The sequence below is a fragment of the Temnothorax nylanderi genome, unplaced genomic scaffold (genome assembly GCF_030848795.1).
Source record: "Temnothorax nylanderi isolate EJ_2023f unplaced genomic scaffold, tnyl_v1.0 TNYL_tig0534_pilon, whole genome shotgun sequence".
Taxonomy (NCBI): Eukaryota; Metazoa; Arthropoda; class Insecta; order Hymenoptera; family Formicidae; genus Temnothorax; species Temnothorax nylanderi.
Window position 1 is genome coordinate 50,930 of NW_027249596.1, and position 9,471 is coordinate 60,400.

Consider the following 9,471-nt stretch of genomic DNA (forward strand, 5'->3'; position numbering starts at 1 on the left):
CATTAAGACATTATCAAAATAAGTAGGAAAATATATATGCGTATACATTAAATATTTCTCTTGCGTTTGAATGTGCATGTAATCAGAATTATCATCCTCTAAAATCTTTGGTCTAACAATCTGATACATGCACATACAGGCAACAGCATAACCTAGAAGGACGAAAGAATAAAGGACGGATTTATGGAGGTCGCCTTTTTTTTTCTTTCCTCCTTCTCTAAACAGAAAAACGGAAATCGTTTCTCAATCAATTAGTCTGCAAATGTTGTGTTATACACCCCAACATTTGTCTAAGACGGGGGGTGTTACGTCCTGCAGACTCCACGATTCCCCTTTTTCGCGAGAATTCTTAGGTACCTAAGATAGCCCTAGGTTTAAGATAAGTAAACTAAGCGCAGACGGTTATCGATCGGCAAGCGAGGTTTGATCTCCTCGCATTCCTTTTTTTTTACGATCAAACTGCCTATTTGCTTGAGGAACTAAAAGCGACCTCCCAGACGAATTCTATCAGTTGTCTGGCCCACCCGGCGACATGACGCGCGAAAAGGGCCTTAGTCGCAGATAAAATTGGTAAAAATCTTTATTGCATCGAGCGAGGTTTGCTCGTACGATGTTTCCGACAAACAGAAACAAAGCCTAACACGTGTTCTAAAATACACATGGTGGAAGTTTCTGTTTGCACTTAAGATCGAGAGGTATGGATCGTCTGTTAACATAGGAACAGGGTCGCGAGATAAATAAGGACCCCTAATAAAGGGAAAATCGGCAATAGTCGAAAACAAATGCGTCATGCGACACTGGGAGAAGCGATGAGTTGCACCCCCGATAGGACGGTGGGGGTCTTACGAGGGGACTCACCAATGGAAAACCGGAAAAATCGATAACCGTCTCTAGCTTTCTAGGATAGGCGAAAACTTAAGATCTGGGTCTTGGGTGAGAAACGTCTCGCCCAATAGAAAACCCCCTAGATAAAAATTAGAAGAATCCCACCAACCAAAAGTCCCAAAACGAAGACCAGACACCTCCCACAAGGAAATCCACCCTTTCCACCCTTGGAACTTTCCTATAAAAATCGCGACTTTAAGCACTTACTGGCACTTCCGATCCGGCACGAGACAATTCACTTCTGAGTTCATATACTCATCCCAGTTTTCGTTAAATATTAAAGACGATTTTGTTGTTCGGCATCCTAAAAGAATTGCGAGTAAATTCTGTGCGCGCTAAGTGTCACGAATCACGAACCACCCTCACTAGCGACTAGGCGAGACCTGCGGTCAGCACCAGCCCCGACAGAGATCCATATATACCCATACACCTGTTTCATCAAAAAGTAAGTCCTGTACACACACACCCGTATATATATCGGCTCCCCTTCGTTTATATATTCACGGGTTAGGGAAGTCTCTCAGTTAAAACCTTCAACTATTTTTAACCCTATTACTTCCGAATTAGCCGATCTATCGGTAGATCCGCCATAGTCTTTCTCTATTGCTTTGAGTTAGCTGACCCGTCGGTGGACCAAGCTATGTTGCTTTGAGTTAGCTGACTCGTCGGTGGACCGAGGTATATTGCTTTGAGTTAGCTGACTCGTCGGTGGACCAAGGTATGTTGCTTTGAGTTAGCTGACCCGTCGGTGGACCAAGGTATGTTGCCTTGAGTTAGCTGACTCGTCGGTGGACCGAGGTATATTGCTTTGAGTTAGCTGACTCGTCGGTGGACCGAGGTATATTGGTTTGAGTTAGTTGACTCGTTGGTAGACTCGAGCCACTCCTTGGATCTCCAAAACCTGAGGTGACTTCCCCCCAGTTGGCGGATTTTAATAATTAACAATCCGCTAACTTGTAGTGGATTCGGCCGGTCCCACCCATGAGCAGTCGCGAAACGCCGCGAGACACGAAAGACGTCGTCAACATAAGCGGGCGCGAAAGGAGGTCGAAACCCAAGGATCGGAATTTCCCCAGGAACAAGATAACCCCGGTCCTCCGCATCTCGCCATTCCACCGCTTCCACCAGCGTTTACGGAGGAGCCCTGTTGTTCATCACGGGAGAATCGCCCCGTTGCCGCACCCTGTCGCGTTGTCCTACCCTCTCGCCTCGTTCCCGCACCTTATCGCCCCGTTTGCCGCGTCCGCCCTTTCCGCATACTCCCCGTTAGACCCAATCCCCCTCCTCCGGTCGAACACAGGGTACCATCCCCGACCCCCTCGACCGCCTCCACCATCGACATCGATGAACCTAACCCTCCCGAAATAGTCACCCTAGATTAACAATCATTTCTTTTTTTAATCCATAAAATTCTTGTCCCTCTGTTTTCACTCCCTAAACTTTTCTTTATATTTAGTTCTTAATGTCGACTTAAATTTCAAGTACTCATATACACCACACACACACCTAATCAAATCATTATGCTATTCAATCCCGATCTCGATGTAATAATAGCGGGCAGGATGTCCACTTCCAAATAGATTCCCCCTCAAAAGGTTCTGCCCGATCACCCCCGCACTTATGTAACACCCGCGAGAAGTACACACATGTACCTTAAACATACACTTCCATTGTAAAATGCTTTCAATCTACCGTTTAATTTGCCTAGTTCTCACCTATTGTAATATCGACAGATTACTTAACTTAAATTTATAATAAATATTTTATTTATGTTAAATACAAATTTCCATTTATTTATAATCTAAGACCTAACTCACTACTCATCTCCCTCTCGAAATTGCACGAGGTCCGATCCCGAGTTAAAGGGATTAAATTCCTTGACTCGAAAGAGGACCGACGATCGCACCGCTCACGGAAGGCGTCTTAGCGTCCTACAAACGTTGACCCTTCCTGAGTCATAAAAGTGCGTTCGGGCTCGCGCCACGCGCCGCAGAGCGCGTACCTGCGAGCAGTATTGTTAAGCTTCGAGTTACGTCCTTCCTTACCCCGACCCCACTGGTTAGCCTTTCCTTCGCTTCCCAGATTTTCTTATCATAATCCCGGGGTTGGACGTAACAGCACAATATACAGGTTCCGAGATATTTGATTTGACGGTTCAACCCCGGCGACGGTTAGGCCCCGGTCTCCCCTACAATATATATACAGATGAAAATCTGCGATTGATTATATATGTACAGTATATGTAATTTTTACTTATCTGTTCGTTTTTTTTTTTTAGGTAACTAAGAAATCTAACGACAGTTAATGTTCCGGAGGTGCGCGTTACATTATCATATTTTCGCTTAAGAGTAGGGGAGACCGGGGCTTAACCGTCAGTTTTTTTTCGGTGCCGATTTTTAACAAGAAAATAAATAATTGAAGTTAAATGTGGTATACCACTGTAAAGAGTGAACCTTTAGCTACAAAATTTATTAAGGAAATTTTTATCTACGTCGCTTTGTTTAACCGGTATAGAACAAAAACGACAACGGTGCAAAAATTGAAATCTCAAAAATGCCGGGGTTTAACCGTCACCCCCCCAGGGTTTATCCGTCACACTGCATTTTCAACACATATACATACATCTAATCCTGAAAAATGATAGGATACATTTTAATAATTGTTTTTTAAGAGAAAAATATAAAAATTTATTAAAAAATAATTGTTTTACTTATTCCATAAAACAATTTAGGCACGTGAATACAGAGGTTAACCAAATCGTAAACTCCCCAACGGCACGTCATATTGTCAACGCGGGCAACCACGGGGAACACGCGTGACGGCGTTCCGGTGCCATAGGATCAGCGCGGACCCTCGAGCAACCTAACCAAGCCGCGTTTCTCGCGGGGGAGCGATAAATAGCGACAGGGGGGGTTAGAAAAGCTCGCGGTGGAGCGCGACCATTTTACCGACTCGACGGCGTCCTCGCGCCGATTCCTCGACGCGCCGACGACGACGACGACGACGACGACGACGACGGCCACGACCACCACGACGACGACGATGACGACGACGACGACGACGACGACGACGACGACGACGACGACGACGACGATGACCACCACCGACACCACCACCACTACAACGCCGGCGACAATGACGCCGAGACGATGCGGCGAACGCTGGACGATGCGGTCGCACGCGCGACTGTCACTGACACAACGACCAACAACGACGATCTACCGCGCGCGCGGCATGTCAACTCTCGCGCGGAAATCGCGGGATCTCAGAGCCGTGCCGTGCCTCGCCGTACCTCGCCGACGTGCCGTGAGCGCGAGCGATCTCAAAAACAACGGTCCGCCATCTTTTCGGTCGGCCAAAACACCCGTTTTGCGACGATACGTGCGTACTATTTCCCTCCTATACAAACTGACGCACGTGCAAGGAAAGACAGAATCACGCTCGAGGGAAACCTAACCTGAAATCGCCGTGAGCCGAAGTCGTGCGCCCGGCGCGCCACAGTGACGAGACTGACGGATAAATCCCGGGTGCTTACTGACGGATAGGCCCCAAGCACAAGTTTCAGGTTTGATCGCCCACGAAATATTAGACATCAACGATAATGAAAAAACTACACTGGATTCGTGTTCAGCATGCATTACTCTTTATAATCACGTACTTTGAGATTTGGAGAGCAAATATTATTGCAGATATTACAAAATTTCCACGCGCAGAAAATTTCACTTTCACCTTCCGAAAACACGTTTGCCCTCGTAAAAATCATAACACGGCAGATAACCTGCCGAAACTCCGTTGGTCACATGGGTACCATAAGCAGCGTTTACAATGTTAATAGCGAGTTCGCACAATATACAGGTTCCGAGATATTTGACTTGACGCTTCAACCCCGGCGACGGTTAGGCCCCGGTCTCCCCTATTAATATAAATACTGTATATAAGTAATTTTGCTGCATTGCTGCTCAAAAATTACTGCATGTATTATACTGGATAGCCATAAAATTCCTTTGTTTTATTTTTGTCAAATACGCTCTACATATTCACCATATACTGAATATTTGAGCATTTCTTTCATTCAATAAGGAGTACAATGGGTGTTGCGCGCAGGATTTGGTTATGAGAGCAACCGAGAGCATATTGATCTACCGGGTAATTAATTACATATGTATATATATTCTTATTTTTCTAAATTACTTTATTTTTTGTACACACTAAAAGATTGTTAATTATTTTTTTAAATGCTTTATCTTGTATTTATTCGCATTAAAGATATTTAATGCTTCGTCTCTTTTGTATTTCTTCAAAATATAAAAACTGATTATATTAGTAGATAATATTATAAGAGTGCCAAATGATAAGCAATCTCCCCGTCGAACGCAAGAATGTGATAGGTTCATTTTAGATGCAAAAATCATATTCGAAATAAAACGTCCAAGTTATGGACTTGTTTCATTTTTTTACACCGAGCCCTTCAGTTAGAGATTTCGTGGCCACCCTGCATTTAGGGAGAGAAAAATGCACGACACACGCACTTATCGTTTCGGTTTTGTGACATTATTAGAGAATGTTAATATCACAGATAGTTTTTTCTCATTTCTATTTCTATTGATTGATTTCTATTTTTTTTACCTGAATTGTTCTCGGAAGAGAATTATGTCACCCTGTACGCTTTTACAGATTTCGAAACGTCGGGTCTATGTATTGCGAGTTTTTCTTTTCGAATTTATAATCACGCTTAGTTTTGGCACGCAGGAGTATATAAATCAACCTTTTCTCCTTTAATTTTAGAATAGTGAACTATAGGTATATCTTAGTAATAATAAATTAACGATAGCTTAACTGGTGCCTAAATTTTAGATATACCTCGTATAATACCACATTTGCCAGCGGAAATGGCTGACATGTGCCGCTCAGAAATTGAGTAATTACGCGTTTACGATGGAAAAAAGATCTTACTTCGCGAAATGTACAAAACAGGAAGTTTACATTGTATCTAACCGAATTGCCATAATGTAGAAATAGAACTAGATTAGACACAGGATATCCTGTCTCGAATTGAATTTTTACCTCGTCTGATCGTCTACGATTAAATATCTCATTTTTCTTAAGCATGACCGTAACAGAAATTTAAGTTTCTCATCAAACAACATAAGCTTCATTCAGTCTACATACAGTCGGGCTTCCGCTATGCGTTTCCTTACCGAGAATTAAGTCAATCTTGATTTCTCTATGTTCTTCCTCCTGTTCTTCAACTTCCAATATTCTAATGATTAGGACGTCAATATTGGAATGTGTGGAAACTGTGAAGGGGAAATAAGACAAGAAAAGCCAAGCTTGATCCTGACAAGGAAAAAATACGGAGACCTAACTGTAAATACAACAATGATACATAACAACGCGCCACACCTTTTTACATGGCAGTATCTCCGGTGAAACCTGTCGCACAATCATTTCGTGTAATCATGTTCGTATCAATCGGCGATCGGCAGTACAATCCTAAAATATCTTCATCAGTATGTTGTGTTCGTTCAATTACTCTTAATAATTGTGCAAAAAATTTGCCATATTCAATGATTCTCAAAAAGTACATGTCTAAATAGAGTTAAGCATATTATATTAATTAGATTTAATATACGCAATTTAATAAAAATTAGTCATTGTTTAGAGTGTTGAATTGATATTATTACTCGAGGCACGGTGGACCCTCGGAACAAAATTTTGTAAATATGAAGCCAATTGCTTCAAAATCATGTGACAATAAAGCCTGCTGCGACAGATGTAAAACATTCAATTTAGGTTGATGAATCTGCCGTTGTGGGATTTGCATCTCTCCTCTCAAAAGGTGTGTCTTACTCTTCCGTGGATGGTGAAGATAAGCGAACAGCGTTACGCATAAAAAAATTGTTCACTGGGAAGAATTTATTTGGTTTATAAGGCGATCATGTAAAAAAAAAACAGATAAATTTTATTCTTTTCTTTCCTTTAAATTTTGAAAACATACATCTTTTCATTTACGAGCAATTCGATCGAGCACATGTGCATTACTTTTCAGTCTATTCTCGCTTATTGAAAAAACCCGATATGAAATTTCGGGTTGAAAATTCATCTCGCAAGGTACAAAAGCGTGGCACTAAAATAAATTTTTAATAAAAAAAAGAAAAAAATTAGTAAAATGACTTACAAATAGCAAAGACTGTAAAATCCCTTAGGAAAATTTACTTAAAGTTCTTTAAAGTTACTTAAAGTATTTTAAAGTATTATACTAGGTGCGCAACTAAGTTTCCGGGTTTCACACATAGATGGCACCAATAACACATGTACTCGACTTACATGTCTGAAGTTGTCTGAAGTTATAGCTTGGACATCTGTTAACAATAACCAGTCGTTATATAAACACATATCGCAACGCAAAAATATTTTTTCTAACAACGGAGATGTCGAGTTTTGTGCCAAATAAACAGCATTTGCGGGAAGCTTTGTTTTTCTGCTTTAACTTGAAAAAAAAATGCAGCTGAAGCACGTCGTTTGCTTGAGGAGGCCTACGGCGAACATGCACCATCAAAAACTACCTGTGAAGATTGGTTTAAACGCTTCAGAAGTGGCGATTTCGACACTGAGGACAAGAAGCGCTTTGGTGGGACCAGAAAGGAATCGTGTACTATGAGCTGCTGAAACCGGGCGAAACTGTCAATGGGCATCGCTCCCGACAACAACTGATCAATTTAAACCATACATTGCTCGAAAAACGGCCAGAATGGGACACGAGACACGAACGAGTGATATTGCAGCACGACAACGCTCCGTGCCATCGCAGTTCCATCGTCCAGGACACCATCAAAACGCTGAAATGGGATCTGCTACCGCACCCGCCGTATTCGCCAGACCTGGCGCCTTCCGATTATCACTTGTTCCGGTCGATGGCGCATGGCTTGGCTGGGCTACACTTGACCAATTTCGAAGAAGTGCAAAATTGGTTGGATGAATGGTTTCGGTCCAAAGACGCGTCGTTTTATTGTCGCGGTATTCATGTATTGCCAGAGAGATGGCGAAAATGTATAGCTAGCGAGGGACGATACTTTGAATAAACCATTTTTTGTATTTCTCTTGAAATTTTCCATTTTTTATTGATAAAAAAACCCGGAAACTTAGTTGCGCACCTAGTAAAGTATACTAGCCGTAATAATAGTGTACTAATAGAATAATAGTAGACTAATAGTATACTGACAGCCGAACGTAAAGTTTTCTTTAAGTTATTAACCTCAATAAAAACTTTATAAGCAAGTCGCAAATATACTTTAAATTTACTTTTAACAAACGTAATACTTATAAATATACTTTAACTTTACTTTTTATAAAGGTAATACTTAAAGCTGATTTTAACTTATGCGTGTTGTTTCAACAGTATACTTAAAAAGACAAGTTCCCTTTTTCACCACACGAGACATTAAGAAATATTATACCATATATCCAATTCAAAATTTTATTATTTTTTTTAAACTGAATTTGTTTCTTAAGATGATTTTCGAAAAATTATATATTTGCGCTGGTTATGACATATGTAGACTATACCCTTAGGAAAATTTACTTAAAGTTTTTTAAAGTTACTTAAAGTATTTTAAAGTATTATAAAGTATACTAGCCGTAATAATAGTATACTAATAGTATAATAGTAGACTAATAGTATACTGACAGCCGAGCGTAAAGTTTTCTTTAAGTTATTAACCTCAATAAAAACTTTATAAGCAAGTCGCAAATATACTTTAAATTTACTTTTAACAAACGTAATACTTATAAATATACTTTAAATTTACTTTTTATAAAGGTAATACTTAAAGCTGATTTTAACTTATGCGTGTTGTTTCAACAGTATACTTAAAAAGACAAGTTCCCTTTTTCACCACACTTGCACCACACGAGACATTAAGAAATATTATATCATATATCCAATTCAAAATTTTATTACTCTTTTTAAACTGAATTTGTTTCTTAAGATGATTTTTGGAAAATTATATATTTGCGCTGGTTATGACATATGTAGACTATATATAACACTTACATCAAATTAAGAAGTAGTCTACCACGTAAGGCAGTTGGCTCACGATCCAGAGGTCCCGAGTTCGAATCCCACCAAGGTAAGTGTGTTTTTCAAATACGAGAAAATATTTATAATCATAGACTGCATCTTAAGAAACAAATTTAGTTATAAAATAGTAATAAAATTTCGAAATAAATAATTTTTTTTATTCCGGGTGAATATCGGAAATCAGTGTCCTCTAGTATTAAGAGGACTGCAATCTTAAGTCTAGTGTCTCATGGTTAGAGGATATTCCTCTAGATTTTAAAATATCTTCTTGAGACCGTATTTCAGAGGAAAATCCTCTCAAATCAAGCGGGAGCCACTAAATGACAGAATATTTTTTTTGGGGTGATTAATAGTAATTGCATGAGTTAAACTGAGTTAACTTAAAGTAACCTTTAAAGTATATTATAGAAATACTTAAAGTTTGGTTCGAAATCACTTCTAGTTTATCAATAGTTTATCAATAGTAATTTCTTTGGTAAACTTTCTAGTTTATTTTAAGTTTTTTT